Source organism: Symphalangus syndactylus, chromosome 22, assembly GCF_028878055.3.
Source record: "Symphalangus syndactylus isolate Jambi chromosome 22, NHGRI_mSymSyn1-v2.1_pri, whole genome shotgun sequence".
Lineage (NCBI taxonomy): Eukaryota > Metazoa > Chordata > Mammalia > Primates > Hylobatidae > Symphalangus > Symphalangus syndactylus.
This window is the reverse complement of record NC_072444.2, coordinates 67,142,892-67,161,250: the sequence shown is the minus strand read 5'-3', so window position 1 is coordinate 67,161,250 and position 18,359 is coordinate 67,142,892.

Sequence of the window (18,359 nt, the reverse complement as noted above, 5' to 3'; positions counted from 1 at the left end):
CAGACATAATGGTGTACAACAAAAACAACACTCATTTATTAATATTAGCTTCATGGTTTGGGGGTTGACTGTGCAAAAGTAGCTGAGTCTCTTACATGACTGCACTCAGTGTTTGAGACTGGAGTTGTCAAAAGATTTCTCACTCACAGGCCAGGCTATTGGGCAGAGAACCCTTACACATGGTTTCTTCATGTAGCTCAGGCTTCCTCGAGCAGAACAACAAGGTTTCAAGGGGGAAGTGTCCCAAAAGATAAAGCTCAGAGAAACCTTTATTGTCTTTTCTTAACTAGTCTTCAAAAACACAGCAACACTTCTGCAGCATTGTAAATAGTAGAAGTGACTCACTGAGGCCAGCATATTGTCAAATGGAGGGAAAATATGCTCTATCTCTTAATGGAATCAGTGTCAAAGATTTTGTGAACACTTCTTCTTCTTTTTTATTTTTATTTTTTAGTTCAATAGGTTTTTGGGGAATAGGTGATGGTTGGTTACATGAATGACTTCTTTAGTAGTGATTTCTCAGCTTTTGGTACACCCATCACCCAAGCACTGTACACTTTGCCCAATGTGTAGTCTTTTATCCCTTGCCCCCATTCCGCCCTTTCACCCAAGTCCCTGAAGTCCAGTGTATCATTTTTATGCATTTGGGTCCTCACAACTTAGCTCCTGCTTATGTGTGAGAACATATGATGTTTGGTTTTTCATTCCTGAGTTACTTCACTTAGAACAATGGTCTCCATTTCCACCCAGGTTTCTGCAAATGCCATTATTTCATTTACTTTATGGCTGAGTAGTATTCCATAGTATGCGTGTGTGTGTGTGTAGGTATATATGTGTACATACACATATATACCTACACACACATTTTCTTTATCCACTCATTGATTAATGGGCATTTGGGATGGTTCCGTATTTTTGCAATTGTGAATTGTGCTGCTATAAACATGTGCTAGTATCTTTTTTATATTATGACTTCTTTTCCTCTGGGTAGATACACAGGAGTGGGATTGCTGGATCAAATAGTAGATCTACTTTTCATTCTTTAAGGAATCTCCACACTATTTTCCACATGGGTGTACTAGTTTACATTCCCAACAGCAGTGTAAAAGTGTTCCTTTTCGCCACATCCACACCAACATCTTCTTTGATTTTTTAATTATGACCATTCTTTCAGAAGTAAGTTGGTATCACATTGTAGTTTTAATTTGCATTTCTCTAATAATTAGTGATGTTGAGCATATTTTCATATATTTGTTGGCCATTTGTATATCTTCTTTTAAGAATTGTCTATTTATGTTTTTAGCCCAGTTTTTGATGGGATTGTTCGGTTTTTTGTCTTGCTGATTTGTTTGAGTTCCTTGTAGATTCTGGATATTAGTCCTTTGTTCAATGTATTGCTTGCAAATATTTCCTCCCATTCTCTAGGTTGTCTGTTTACTCTGCTGATTATTTCTTTTGCTGTGCAGAAGCTTTTTAGCTTAATTAAGTCCCATCTATTTATCTTTGTTTATGTTGCATTTGCTTTTGGGTTCTTGGTCATCAAGTCTTTGCTTAAGCCAATGTCTAGAAAGGTTTTTCCAATGATATCTTCTAGATTTTTTTATGGTTTCAGGTCTTAGATTTAAGACCTTGATCCATCTTGAGTTGATTTTTTATAAGGTGAGGGAAGAGGTCCCAGTTTCATTCTTCTTCATGTTCCTTGCCAATTATTCCAGCACCATTTGTTGAATAGGGTACTCTTTCCCCGCTTTATGTTTTTGTTTGCTTTGTCAAAGATCAGTTGAATGTAAGTATTTAGCTTTATTTCCAGTTCTCTATTCTGTTTTGTTGGTCTATATGCCTGTTTTTATACCAGTACATGCTGTCTTGGTGACTATGGCCTTATAGCGTAGTTTGAAATCAGGTAATGTAATGCCTCCAGATTTGTTCTTTTCCTTAGGCTTGGTTTGGCTATGAGCATTCTTTTTTAGTTCCATACAAATTTTAGGAATGTCATTTCTAATTCTGTGCAGAATGGTCGTGGTATTTTGATGGGAATTGCATTGAATTTGTAGACTGCTTTTGACAATATGGTCATTTTCACAATATTGATTTTACCCATACATAAGCATGGTGTATTAGTCTGTTTTCACACTGCTGATGAGGACATACTTGAGTTTAGGCAATTTACAAAAGAAAGAGGTTGAATTGGACTTACAGTTCCACATGGTTGGGGAAGCCTCACAATCATGGAAGAAGGCAAGGAATAGCAAGGCACATCTTACATGGATGGCAGCAGGCAAAGAGAGCAAGCTTGTGCAAGGGAACTCCTCTTTTTAAAGCTGTCAGATCTTGTGAGACTTATTCACTTCACGAGAACAGCACAGGAAAGACTTGCTGCCATGTTTCAATTACCTCCCACTGGGTCCCTCCCACATCCTACAACATGTGGGAATTTAAGATGAGATTTGGATGGAGACACAGCAAAACATGTCACATGGGATATGTTTCCATTTGTTTGTGCCATCTATTATTTCTTTCAGCAATGATTTGTAGTTTTCCTTGCAGAGGTCTTTCACCTCCTTGGTTAAGTATGTTCCTAAGGATTTTATTTTATTTTTGCAGCTATTGTAAAAGGTGTTGAGTTTTTGATTTGATTCTCAGCTTGGTTGCTGTTGGTGTATAGCTGGGCTTCTGATTTATGGATATTAATTTTGTATCCTGAAACTTTGCTAAAGTAATTTAGCAATTCTACGAGCTTTTTGGATGAGTCTTTAGGGTTTTCTAGGTATACAATGATATAACCAGCAAACAGTGACAGTTTGCTTCCTCTTTACTGTTTTGGATGCCCTTTATTTCTTTCTTTTGTGTGATTGCTCTGGCTATGACTTCCGGTACTATGTTGAATAGAAGTGGTGATAGTGGGCATCTATGTCTTGTTCCAGTTCTCAGGGGAAATGCTTTCAACGTTTCCCCATTCAGTATAAAGTTGGCTGTAGGTTTGTCATCAATGGCTTTTTTTACTTTAGGGTATGTCCCTTCAATGCCAATTTTGCTGAGGGTTTTAATCATAAAGAGATGTTGGATTTTGTCAAATGCTTTTTTTGTATCTATTGAAATAATCATGTGATATTTGTTTTCAATTCAATTTATGTAGTATATTACATTCATTGACTTGTGGATGTTAAACCATCCCTGGATCCCTGGTATGAAACCCACTTGATCATGGTGGATTACCTTGTTGATATGCTGTCAGGATCAGTTAGCTAGTATTTTGTTGAGGATTTTGTATCTATGTTCATCACGAATATTGGGCTATAGTTTTCTTTCTTTGTTATGTCCTTTCCTGGTTTTGGTATTAGGGTGAAACTGGATTCATAGAATGATTTAGGGAGGAGTCCGTCTTTCTCCATCCTGTGGAATAGTGTCAACAGGATTGGTACCAACTCTTTCTTGAGTATCTGATAGGAATTCAGCTGTGAATCCATCAGGTACTGGGCACTTTTTGTTGTTGCTGTTAACTTTTTCATTACTATTTCAATCTCACTGCTTGTTTTTTGTCGGTTCAGAGTCTCTATCTCTTCCTGGCTTAATCTAGGAGGGTTGTATATTTCCAGAAATTTATCCATATCCTCTAGGTTTTCTAGTTTAGGTGCATAGAGGTGTTCATAGTAGCCTTAAGAGATCTTTTGTATTTCTGTGGTATCAGTTGTAATATCTCCCATTTCATTTCTAATTGAGCTTATTTTGGTCTTCTCTCTTCTTTTCTTGGTTAATCTTACTAATGGTATGTCACATTTATTCATCTTTTCAAAGAACCAGCTTTTTGTTTCATTTATATTTTGCATTGTGTTTTGGTTTCAATGTCATTTAGCTCTTGATCTTGGTTATTTTTTTCTTCTGCCTTGTTTGGGTTTAATTTGTTCTTGTTTCTCTAGTTCCTTGAGGTATGTCCTTAGATTGTCTATTTGTGCTCTTTCAGACTTTGATGTAGGCACTTAATGCTATGAACTTTCCTCTTAGCACTGCCTTTGCTGTATCCCATATGTTTTGATAGGTTGTGCAACTACTATTGTTCGAGTCAAATAATTTTTACATTTTCATCTTGATTTCATTGTTGACCCAGTGATCATTCAGGAGAAGTTTATTTAATTTCCATGTAATTGCATGGTTTTGAGGGTTCCTTTTGAGTTGATTTCCAACTTTATTCTGCTGTGGTCTGTGAGAGTTTTGCTATAATTTTGAATTTCTTAAATTTGTTGAGTCTTGTTTTGTGGCCTATCATATAGTCTATCTTGGAGAATGTTCCATGTGTTCATTAATAGAATGTATATTCTGCAGTTGTTGGGTAGAATGTTCTGTAAATACTTGCTAAGTGAATTTGTTGTAGAGTATAGGTTAAATCCATTTGTTGACTTTCTGTCTTGATGACCTGCCTAGTGCTGTCAGTGGAGTGTTGAAGTCTCCCACTATTATTGTGCTGCTGTCTGTTTCATTTCTTAGGCCTAGTAGAACTGTTTTATAAATTTGGGAGCACCAGTGTTATTTGTCTATTTATCTATCTATCTATCTTATCTATCTATCATCTATCTATTTATATATATATATATATATATATATATATATATATATATATATAGAGAGAGAGAGAGAGAGAGAGAGAGGATTATGATGTTTTCCTGTCAGACTAGTCCATTTATCATTATATAATGTCCTTCTTTGTATTTTTTAACGGCTATTGCTTTAAAGTTTATTTTGTCTGATACAACTAACTCCTGCTTGCTGTTGGTGTCCATTTGCATGAAATATCTTTTTCTATCCCTTTACCTTAAGGTTATGTGAGTTCTTATGTTTCAAGTGAACCTTGAAGACAGCAGATACTTGGTTGGTGAACTCTTATCCATTCTGCTATTCTGTATCTTTTCAGTGGAGCATTTAGGCCATTTACATCAATGTTAGTATTGAGATGTGAGGTACTATTCTATTTATTGTGCTATTTGTTGCCCAAATACCTTGGTTTTCTTTCACTGTATTGCTGTTTCATAGGTCCTGTGAGATTTATGCTTTAAGGAAATTCTGTTTTCATGTATTTGGAGGATTTGTTTCAAGATTTAGAGCTCTTTTTAGCAGTTCTTAAAGTGCTGTCTTGGTAGTGGTGAATTCTCTCATAATTTTCTTGTCTGAAAAAAACTATATCCTTCCTTCATTTATGAAGCTTAATTTCACTGGATACAAAATTCTTGGGTGATAATTACTTTGTTTATGGAGGCTAAAGATAGGACCCCAACCCCTTCTAGCTTGTAGGGTTTCTGCTGAGAAATCTGCTGTTAATCTGATAGGTTTTTCTTTATAGGTTACCTAATGCTTTTGTCTCACAGCTCTTCAGATTCTCTCCTTCATCTTGACTTTAGATAACCTGATGATGCTGTGCCTAAGCTATGATATTTTTGTGATGAATTTCTCAAGTGTTCTTTGAACTTCTTGTATTTGGATGTCTAGGTCTCTAGCAAGGCTGGAGAAGTTTTCCTCAATTATTCCCTCAAATATGTTTTAAGTTGTGGCAACACATGTAACATGTAACATAAAGTTGACCATCTTAGTCATTTTTAAGGGTACAATTCAGTGGCATTAAGTAAATTAACACCGTTATGAAACCATCACCACCATCCATCTTCAGAACATTTTTCATCTTTTAAAACTGAAATGTGGTACCCATTAAACAATAATTCCCCATTACCCCACCCCTGGAAATACCATTATCTTCCTGTTTCTATGAATTTGACTGCTCTACGTATCTCGTGTAAGTGGAATTATACAATATTTATCCTTTAGTGATTGGCTTATTGCACTTAGTATATCCTCAAGGTTCATACATGCTGTAATATGTGTCGAAATTTCCTTTCTTTTTAACATTGTGTAATATGCCATTGTCATTATGTGCCACATTTTGTTTATTCATTCATCTGTTGAAGGGCATTTGAGTTGTTTCCACCTTTTGACTACTGTGAATAATTCTTTATGAACATGGGTGTACAAATATTTCTTTAAGGAGTGGAAATGATGAATCATATGGTAATTCTATTTTTGATTTTTTTTTTTTTTGATACAGAGCCTCGCTCTCTTGCCCAGGCTGGAGTGCGGTGCTGCAATCTCAGCTCACTGTAGCCTCTGCCTCCCAGGTTCAAGCAATTCTTCTGCCTCAGCCACCTGAGTAGTTAGGACTATAGGCGCTCACTGCCATGCCAGCTAATTTTTGTATTTTTAGTAAAGACCGGGTTTCACCATGTTGGCAAGGATGGTCTTGATCTCCTGACCTCGTAATCCATCTGTCTTAGCCTGCCAGAGTGCTGGGATTACAGATGTGAGCCACTGTGCCCAGCCTATTTTTATTTTTATTTTTTAAAAACTATTATACTGCTTTCCATAGTTACTATACTATTTTACATTCTCACCAACAGTAGTGAAGAATTCTAATTTGTTCATCTCCTCACCAACACTTATTTTCTGTAGTTTTTTAATAGTAGTCATCCTAATAGATAGGAGGTGGTATCTCATTTGGCTTTAATTTGTATTTCCCTAATGATCAGTGATGTTGAACATCTTTTCATATGCTTTTGGCTATTTATATATTTTATTTAGAGAAATATCTATTAACTTTTTTGTCCATTTTAAAATTGGTTGTTAGTTTTGTTTTTGTAGGAGTTCTTTATGTATTCTGGATATCAATTCTTTATCAGGTATATGATTTGAAAGTATGTTCTTCCATTCTGTGGATTGCTTTTTCATTCTGTTGATTGTATCCCTTGGTGCACAAAAGTTTTAAATGTTGATGTGATTCTATTTATTTATTTTTTAATTGTTGCCTGTGCTTTTAATGTCATACCCAATAAATCACTGCCAAATCCAATTGCATGAAGGTTTTACCTATGTTTTCTTCTATGAGTTTTGTGGTTTTAGATCTTATGTTTCAGTCTTTGATCCATTTTGAGTTAATTTTTGTATATGATATGAGATAAAGGTCCAACTTCATTCTTTTGCATGGATATACAGTTTTTCCAGCACTATTTTTTTTTAGGAGACTGTCATTTCCCCATTGAGTGGTCTTGGCACCCTATTGAAAATCATTTTACTATATATGTGAGGATTTATTTCTGGGCTGTCTATTCCGTTCCATTGGTTTATATGTCTGTCTTTATGCCAATGCTATATGGTTTTGATCAATGTACCTTTGAAATATGTTTTGAAATAAGAAAGTGTGGGGCCTCCAGATTTGCTCCTTTCTATTATTGTTTTGGCTCTTTAATGTCTCTTGTGATTCCATAGGGATTCAAGAACTTTTTTTTGCAGTGTATATGGAATTGTTTTCTTAATTTCCTTTTTGGATTGTTCATTGTTACTGTACAAAAACACAATTTTTGTGTATTTATTTTTCAGCTTACAAATTTGTTGAATTCATTTATTAGTTCTGACAGAATTTTTTATTTTGGTTTGGTTTTGTGTGCATATAGAATCTTTAAGGTCTTCTACATATAGGATCATGCTATCTATGAATAGAAAAACTTTTGCATCTCCCTTTACAATCTGGATGGCTTTTACTGAACTTTCTTGCCTAATTTTTCTGGCTAAGACTTTCAGTATTATGTTCAATAGAAGTGCCAAAAGTGAGCCTCCCATCTTCTTGATCTTAGAGAAAACCTTTTAGTTTTTTCTCATTGACTACCATGTTTAAAAGATGTTGAGAACATCTTTTAAATCACCACAGGAATTTTGAACATTTGTTTAACATATTTTTTCTAGAACAAAATCGTATTTTACTTCTATTTGAGCTACGGGGAATCACTAACACAGCTTTTGGTCAGTTATGCAAAAATTAGAAAGAAGACAGACAAAGCAACCAAAGGCAATGACAAAAACATTAGCCAGTTTATCAGAAATGATATTGTGAAATCAGGTACCATTATTATATTCAAGCCATGCTGGCTTATTTGTAATTATTTTTAATCCGTCAAAGATTAAAGCTACTACCTTCATAAAAATCGGCAATCAAGTTTAAGTTTCAGTTTTGTTTAATTATGTTTAAGATTACTCTTTAAAACACATTTTAAGTATGGCAATGATAATATTTCATGTAAGTGAGGAAATAACAGATTGCTTAATAAGTCATGTCGAGAAAACTTTGTTGTTTAGAAAACAAAAATTAATTTCAATCTTTAACTACCACAGTCCCCAATTTATTTTACAAGGACTAAAAAATTAAACAGGAACAATAAAGCCATCAAAATATAAAAATAAGAAGACAGTTTTTATAATATTGGGTTATACGAGACCTTCCAAAGAATGACATAATAACAAAGATTGACACACACGACAAAATAAAATTTAAAACTTCTGAATAGCATATGACACAAAAGCGAAAGGCAAAATGGGGTTCATTGTTACAAATATGAACCAGAGTTATTATCAAAAATGGATAAAGAAACTCTACTGAAGAAATTTTTTAAAAGATTTACACATAACCCAATATAAAAATTTACTGATTACGTAAGCTGGCAATTCAGAAAAAAAGGACAACAAATGAGCAATGGACATTTAAAATCACTTGACCCGACTACCAATCACAGGAAAACAAGGAGGTTTATTTCTCTGCTAGAGTGGAAAATATTGACACACTTGGTGATCTCTAGAGTCTGCAGTTTGCTGGTTATTTGCCTATGTACTCTTCACTCCAGTTTTGCTAATTCTCTTCTGTGTTCTTCGTGGTAGGAGGGCTGGCGCTTACAGAGCACGTTACCCAGCTACTAATGTCCATTGCCTTCCAGCCGCTTTTGACAAAGTAATGAACCGGTGGAAGACTGCAGGTTGAACCAAAAGAATAAGTCAGGTTATTTCTTACCCCCCTCTTTCTAGTGTAGTGGCTGTGGCCAACAACACTGCTTCTTTGGCTTTGTTTCTAGCTGATACATTCAGCTTCCTGGCTCTGGTAACACCTCATCCTCCCACTGTCCCTCCACCAGTGTCATACCCAGTGCAAAACATTGCAGTGGTAGGTGTGGGCTATAAGGGAGTACCTTGTCAGAAGATAATTTTAAAATCATGTTGAAACTAACAACCAGTCTGTTTTTATTATATCTGTGTGCCAGCAATTCTAAATAATGTCAGTGACAAAATTCTCCTCTTACCAAGGCTACCACTCCACATGTACCCACCTTAATCCCCAGCTTGACATACCATAAATTCATACTACAAAGGAGGAATAGCAGTAGCCTTCTAACAGTAAGCCTTCTAATTAGTAAATCCCAGAATCACTTAACCACACTTGGTTTGGTTTCTCAACTCTTCAATTATCTGTGTCACAAAACTTCCTATTTTAAATGTAGAGGGGCCAAGGCAGGAGGATGCCTTGAGCCCAGGAGTTTAAGGCCAGCCTGGGCAACAGAGTGGGACACCATTTCTACAAAAAATTAAAAAATTTATCCAGGCGTGGTGGTGCAGGCCTGTAGTCCCAGCTACAAGGGAGGCTCAAGTGAGTGGATTGCTGGAGCTCAGAAGTTCTGGGCTGCAGTGAGTGGTGATCATGGCATTGCACCGTAGCCTGGACAGCAGAGTGAGACCCTGTCTCAAATGAACAAATAAATAAATGTAGAGATACCTGTTTTCCTGTTTGAACCCTGACTCATACAGTTAGTGTATGTGGAAACTGGCATGTTCATTTGTTGTGGGTGTTAGTGAAATAGATATAAACTCTTAAGATGGCAATTTGATAATATCCAATTTTAAATGTGCATTTACCTATTATAGAAGTGAGAGTGAAAGGTAACAGAGCGTATGTTTTCTAGATTAAATTATTTTGTATCAGTTACTTGCACTACTTTAAGTAAAATTATGTGTTTCCAATTTGAAAAGGAAAAGAAAGTCCTATACTTTAAGCATATGCGGCATACTGTCAAGCTGAGAATGTAAGTGTGCATTTCTGATTGTCAAGGTGTATCTACATAGCAGAATTTTTTTAAAAAATAAAAATAATAGTTAAAGACAAATATGGCTGGAACAAAAATCCCAAAAAAGTAGAGGGAGAGAAATAATCAACGGTGAAGGATGGACCTGCTGCTAAGATGCAATTAATTTCCAAGCAAAATACATAATGAACTGGGGTGTTACAAGATATGTATGAAACCTGCTGTGAAGAAACAAAAAGTAAGTAATCATGCCAGCTCAGAAGGATGCATTCTAGTTTTATCAAAAGTTGAAGAGGTGAGGTAAGCAGGCTTTCAGGGATCACTTTTGCCAAGCTGCAGGAGGTCAATGAAGTGGGAGCCATGTGTGTTATTGCAGAAATGTGATGGATAATTCATAGCCAGATAAAGCATGCAGTGCTGAGTGATGTAAAACACCAGTTCTCAGGGTTTGTGACACAGGCACCTGGGGGATGCAGTTATTGTCCAGGTGCTACACAGGCAGCACGTCTTGGCTGTAAACTTACTAATATGTCTGACACATTACTATGAGAAACAACATATTAATGTATCTGGAATCAAGCAGACCTGAGTTTGACTTTATAACCTCACTAGCAGTGAGGTTCCAAACACATGACTCAAGCTCTCTTAGTTTCTTTTTCTCACCTACAAGAGCCAGATAAAAATCCTTACATCGTATACGTATTGTATGACATGGGTAAGCACTTATAATAGCCTGATGCTCTTCCATTATTCAAATACTCATAATTTGATGAATAATTTATCAAAATTCATTTATATTCAAAACTGGTTTGTTGTCATTATGAAATATTCTCAACCAACTACTGTTGAAAGTATGCTGACTATTATATTGAGTTCTACAAAAATGAATTTTTAGGCCGGGCGCGGTGGCTCACGCTTGTAATCCCAGCACTTTGGGAGGCCGAGGCGGACGGATCACGAGGTCAGGAGATCGAGACCACGGTGAAACCCCGTCTCTACTAAAAATACAAAAAAAATTAGCCGGGCGTGGTGGTGGGCGCCTGTAGTCCCAGCTACTCAGAGAGGCTGAGGCAGGAGAATGGCGTGAACCCGGGAGGCAGAGCTTGCAGTGAGCCGAGATCGCGCCACTGCACTCCAGCCTGGGCGACAGAGCGAGACTCCCTCTCAAAAAAAAAAAAAAAAAAAAAAAAAGATTTTTTACAGCTCAGACAGATTGGAACCAACTAAATGTAAATATTATGAATATATGAAGTGGTGACACTAAAGTTTACTAGGGAGATTCCCATATTACAAAAAATAAAGGTAGTCATTTTAAATGACATCAGTATAAGTGGAGAAAAGTCTCAACAAAATAATGTCAGTTAGGAGGCAGTAAACATCAGCAATCTGACTGACAGATACTCTGTGGGATTCTTATCCAAGTTCTGTGATATGAAAAGCAATTAACAGTTTCATGTGATAGTTATTGTATATTTTATAATAAACAACACACAAAGAACTTACTGTACACCAAGTGCTATTCTAAACATCTCACGTAAGTTAACTCATCTCATCCTTATAAAAACGTCATAAGATGAATGTTATTATTATTCCCACTGTACAGATGAGGAAAAGTAGAGGGTAGGTATTTGAAGTTAAGAATACAAGGAGGTATCATATTTGCTACTTGAATTGTTAGCTCAAGAGTAGACTAACATAATATAGTGCTCAAAGCAAAACTCTGAGGTGTGGTGATACGGTTTGGCTGTGTTCCTACCTAAATCTCATCTTGAATTATAATCTCCATAATCCCCATGTGTCTAGGGCGAGACCTGGTGGGAGGCGATTGGCTCAGGGGGAGTTTCCCCCATGCTGTTCTCGTGATAGTGAGTGAGTTCTCACAAGATCTGATGGTTTTATAATGGGCTCTTCCCCCTTTGCTATCATTCTTCTTTCTCCGGCCATCATATGAGAAGGTCCAAGCTTGCTTCCCCTTTGCATTCCACCGTGATTGTGAGTTTCCTGAGGCCTCCCCAGCCTGGCGGAACTCTGAGTCAATTAAACCTTTTTCCTTTATAAATTACCCAGTCTCAGGTATTCCTTTATGGCAGTGTGAGAACAAACTAATACTAACTAAATGAACACTTGGAGTCTATTTCAAGTGTTATATCTCTGTCGTTAGTATTTCAGTTCAAAAAGATGTTACTATAGCAACCCTGTGATGGTGTTTCTGTGCCTGTGTAAGTGTTTTGAGGATTTCTTTGATCAGAATGAGGAAGTTACTATTAACTACTACTTTTCTGAGACATAATGAATTTTTAATTGATGCTACTGCTTCTATTAAGTTGATCACAGGGCTTTTCTCCTCTGTTCTATTATTATGATAAATTAGATTGGTTTTTAAACTGCTTTAACATTTGCTTCTTGAGATAAATTTCACTTAGTCTATGTACTAGATCTTAGTTTGTGTACTATCATTTTTTATAAATATGCATTGCTGTATTTGATTTGCTAATTCATTGTCGTGGGTGTTTATGCCTATGTTTATACATCATGTTGGTGATCTGTAGACTTATTTATTTCTAAGGTCTTGTCTGGTTTTGGTAATGTTGTCCTTATAAAATTCCCTAAAAAATATTCCCCTGCCTCTCTATTTTCTGAAAGAGTTTGTGTAGCATTAGTATTATGTCATCCTTAAATATTTAGTAGAAGTTACCAGTAAAATCATACAAGCCTAGAGTTTTCTTTGTAGGTTAGCGTATTCAATTTCGGTGGTAGATACAGAATTATAAAGGATATCAATTTCTTCTTTACAACTCCATATATCATTTTCATATAAATTACTAATATGTTGGCAAAATTTTTCATAACATTCTCTTATTATTGTTTTTATCTGTAGGATCTTGTAGGGACGACTCCTCTTTAATTTCTAATATTAGTGAATTTTGTCCTCTGTTTTCTATTGATGGGTTCAGCTAGTTGTTTATGAATTTTGTTGACTATTTTCAAGGAACCAGCTTTTAAAAATGTTGATTTTCTTCATTGTTTTTCTTCTAGTTGGTTAGATTCATTTTTATTTTTATGGAGTAGAACCTTGGGTTTTTTACTTTAAACTTTTTTTGTTTAAATAAAACAAAATTAAAACAAAAATTTTACTTCTAAGCATTATTTTATGTGTATCCCCAAAAGTTTTATATAATATGTTTTTACTATTATTCGGCTTGAAATACTTTCTATTTGCCTTTGTGATGTTTTTCTTTTACCAACAGATTTGTTGATTATTTATTATAGATTTATTTTACCAATTATTGTTTAATTTTCAAATATTTGGTAGTTTCCTAAACATCTTACTATCATTTATTCCTACTGTAATAACCATTATGATCTGAGAAGATAATTTATGCGACTTTCATCATTACAAATTAATTGAGACTTATTTTATGTTCCAACTTCTTGGTGAATGCACCACGTGCACTTGTATAAAATGTGTATTCTAAAGATTTAGCATATTATATTTTATAAATATCAATGAGATTAAGCATTTGTGAGTGGTCTTCAGATGCTCTGCGTCTTTACTTATTTACTTTTTGGTAGATTGTTTCATTAATAGTTGAGAAAGAGGCATTAAAATATCTTCCCATGGTTTAGAAGTTGTTGTTATTTTTCTCTTTCATTTTGTCAATTTTGCTTCATGTATTTTGAGGCTGTTAGAAATAAAAACATTTATTATTGCTATTTCTTCCTGATGAATTGACTTCTTTTTGTGATTCTGAAATGCCCCCTCTTTATCTGGTAATACTCTTTATCTTGCAGCCTATTTTGTCTCATATTAACATAACCATTCCAATCTTCTTATGCTTACTGTTTGCGTGGTATATATTTTTTCTATTAATTTGCTTACAGTTTCTGTATATCTGTGCTTTCTTTATACTTCTTGTAGACAGGTGAATCTTGTTTTTTATCAATTTTGATAATCTTTGACTTTGAAATGGAGTTTTTAGTTTATTAAAATTTATCATAATTAGTGTTGTGTTTGGATTTAACTGAAAAGAAGTACTTGTTTTCTGTTTGATCTCACTGGTTTTTCTTCATTTTGTTCACCTCTCTTCTTCTCTTTAATAAATTAGAAATTGTTTTATTTTTGACATTTTTTTCTGTTCCTTTTGACATTTTTTACTCGTTGTTATAAGGATTAAGACATACATCCTTAATTTTTCTCACAGCCTACTTAGAATTAATATTTTATCACTCTACATAAATGCAGAAACCTTTCAACCTAGGCCTATTCAACACTCATGTGCCATTCTTCATCTCACTGTTAATATACGCACTGTATCTCCATATATTGTAAACCCTAAAACATAGCATTAACAATTTTATTTTATACAACCATATTAATTTTAAAGAAAGTAGAAACAAATATAGTTTTTCATTTAGCAATCTGATTTTATTTACCAACGTGATCCACAGGTTAAACTATCATTTCATCACTTGCATTGCTTCTTCATGCAAACCCGAGAAATATCGTCAATGTTACAGTGTTCTGAGACCATGTTTGAAACTTAGAAAATGGATCTTACTATACGTAATTGCTCTTTAAAAAACACAGAAAATAACCCTAACCATATGTCTATATTATAATACAATTCTGATGCTGCCAAAATAGACATATAAAATCAGCAATTATTTTAAAATCAGAAAATTAATAGTTAAATGATTTGGTTAGTTAATACATGTTTTGAAACTTTTATTCACCCATTACAAAGGAACTTTTCTGCTATCTTGCCATGAATTTATTTTAATCAAATATCAATCTGCTTTTTTGCCATAATTTTATGTTCATATACATTTTTGTTTCCATGCTGAATCAGTGTCATCTTTTTGAAGATATTTTAAGGATCAATTAAGCATAACACATGTAGTATTAATAATGCACATAACTGTATTGATTTGAAGACCATATGAGCAACTATGACTAATTTTAGGCTTTCTGAGGAAATGACACCTGCATCCTGACTGCTGCCTGATCAGTCGTTAATTTTTAAATCCTCTCAAATGCAGAGATCTCAAAATGTGCAAATGCATTTCTTAGCATACATAAAATATTGCTAACTATTTTACTTTACTTTTTTAATTGAGAAAATAAGCACACCTATTGCTTGAAGAAGGAGCCATTCCTCTAGATAAATATATGAGACATTTTTGTTTGTTTGATCCTTAACAGAGCATTTTGGTCTATTTGTTTTCGTGTGTTAAAATAACATAATTATTGAAAATTATTGCCACAGACTATATTTTTTGAAAATAAAAAATCCAGAATCAGAAGTTTGGTCAACTTTCCAGGCTAAGAATAAATTAACTTGAGCTTTATTTTATATTGTGGTTTGCACCCTCCCTACACTCCTATATATAATATGTTTTAATACAGAGAGAGTTTTTGATGTCTGTTGAAAGAACTGCCTAGAAAAAGTCTGAACCTCACCTTCCTCTGTGCCAAGACTTGTTTGTCTCATAAAATGAATAGAAAAATTGGGAGAAAGGTCAACTTGTGTTATCCTTTTAAAATAATAGAAACAATGTGGAAATATTGTATTTCCTAATGAGTGCTCCCTTAGTTCCAAATAAGCAATTCTGATGAGGCACATACAGGGAGCAAATTTTAAAGGAGGATTTTCATTAGATATGTATATTGCAAAATTTAAAATAATTTGTAGGCGTTTGATCTGCCCCCAACGACCTCATCCCACCTCCCCTTTAGTTTGAAATCTTTTCCTTCTCCAGCTCCTTGTGTTTCTGCACCATTATGATGTTTTCACCTGTATGTCTTCTTCATGTGCCTGTTTCATGGCTTGACTTTCTTTTTCATCTTTGCTTAACTCTTTTTCATCCTTTAAAACTCACGCCATTGCTTATTCTAGGAAGGTCCCTCTGATTTGAGGATATTTTATTCTAATCCAAATTTTAGTTAAGAGTTTTTGGGTATTTTTTATTTTCCTCCTTAACTTTTTTTCTTTTTTTTTTTTTTTTACCTTCTTTGGAATATAGAAGGTTCTGGTTCTGTGTTAGTCAGCTCGGCCACCAGAACAAATCCCACAATCCCTGCTTCCAGAACTGTGATGTGTAACACCATCTGTGGCTTCAACGTTAGAAATTTATTTTCTTAAATTCTGGAAGCTGGGATGTCAATCATCAAGGTGATGGCAGATTCGGTTTCTACTGGGGGACCTCTTCCTGGCTTCTTGCAGGCAGCTGCCTTCTTGTGCTTTCTCACGTGGCGCAGAGGGAGAGAGAGAGAGAGAGAGCACTCTTTGGTGTGTCTTATATAAGGACATTGATCCTATTGGATTGGGGCCCCACCTTTATGATTTCATTTATCCTTAAAGTTTCTATCTCCAGACACAGCTGCCCTGGGTTTTAAGACTTCAACATATGAATTTGGGGAAGACACAAATATTCAGTCTATAACAGATTCTTTGAGTAGTTCCTTTAAAATCTGAGAAACAAAGATGCACAAGAGGGCAGCTGCCTGCAAGAAGACAGGAAGGGGTCCCCCAGCAGAAACCAAATCTGCTGTCACCTTGATCTTCGACATCCCAGCTTCCAGAATTCTAAGGAAATAAATTTCTAACATTGAAACCACAGATTTGGTGTGTCTTATATAAGGACATTGATCTTATTGTTTTATGTAAAAACAACTGTTCTGTAGCTTCATGGATCATGCCTTCACGGTCATGAGCAGTAATATCACCTCACTGTTGAACTAGAAGTGGCATCATTACAAAATGTCATGAATAGTAGATGGGATTGTCACCCAAAATGGAGTTAGGTTCCCATCCTTTTTCATTCTCCCCAGGCCCCACCCACTAATCCTCTGTGATTCCCAGATTCCCTGGGAATTATTTTTTGTTTGTTTGTTTTTCATTTACCCTTGATTTTCTGATGTCCTGGGAATTTTCATTTTCCCTTCAGATCCACTCATTATTCTAACCCAGTCTTGACACAGCAAATGATTGGATTAATAAGTATAGTTCTTTATTAGCTATATTTTCAGTCCTCAGTTTGTTGTGTGTTATTGTTACAGATTTAGTCCATAATATCTACAATTATTTTGGAGTCTGTCATTTGGACCATCCCAAATTTTATTCTGAAATGCAAAAGAGGAAGGAATAAGTGTTTCCTTTGTGCAGTAAAAATAAATAGTTAGGACAGTAAATCAAAACTCCAATCAGTATGTCCCTTGTTTATGGTGGCTATCTAATATAGAGTTTTCTTTTTTTTTCTTTTTTCTTTTTTTTTTGAGACAGAGTCTTGCTTTGTCGCCCAGGCTGGAGTGCAGTGGCACGATCTCTGCTCACTGCAAGCTGCGCCTCCTGGGTTCACGCCATTCTCCTGCCTCAGCCTCCCAAGTAGCGGGGACTACAGGTGCCCGCCACCATGCTTGGCTCATTTTTCTGTATTTTTAGTAGAGACAGGGTTTCACTGTGTTGGCCAGGATGGTCTCGAGCTCCTGACCTCGTGATCCACCTGTCTCAGTCTCCCAAAGTGCTGGGATTACAGGTGTGAGCAACCGCCCCCGGCCCTAATATAGAGTTTTCTGAAGAGTATTTTGGATTAAGTAAAATGTTGATAGACCTTGTTGAAGAGTGAGAAGTGAATTTTATCTTATAGAAATAGAACATTGGATTTACCATCTTGGTAAGGCACAATAGAGGAAATGAAAGGAATCAACTGAATATTACAGAGAGAAAGAGAGAGGAAAAGCCAAATTACCCGAGCATGAATAGAGAGAGTAATGGTAGGATTAAAATCCTGATATGATACATATTGTCTCATGGATCTTTTGAATTTGAAAGGTGTGATTTTGTTCATTCTTTCCGCTTCTCATTTGCATGTAGGCCTGGATTGCTGAATTTAGATGATTTGCTCATATAAATTCTCTCGCTTGATGATGCTTGTTGAATATGCCTTCTTTCAAAGAGGCACCAAATGGAGAGAAAATATATATAACAATTAGGATGTCTCAAAAAAATTACAGTAATCCTTTGAAATGAAGACACAGATGGGAAAATATAGTTCTCAATTTTCCTGAAAATACATTCCTTTTCTGAGGAGGGGGAAGCCTGTGATACCTATACATAACTGATTAGATGGATAGTGCTATTAAATTTAACTGGAAGATCCAACTGCAACCTACCTGGAAATGTTCTCTAGAAAATGATGAAGGTGACTGTTGTAACAGAGCTTAATTTGAAGGAGGTTATATAAATATAAATATAATGCTATGTTTAGCATTATAGAAAAATCATTGTGTTTGGTCTGAGGAAGACAAAGAGGATGATAAAATAATGCAATGTAGTTTTTACCTCGTGCTGGTGTAGTGGTCATAAGGGTGGGAAGATCATTGGTAGATCAGTGCTTGGGCCCTCAAACTGGAATGTACCACCA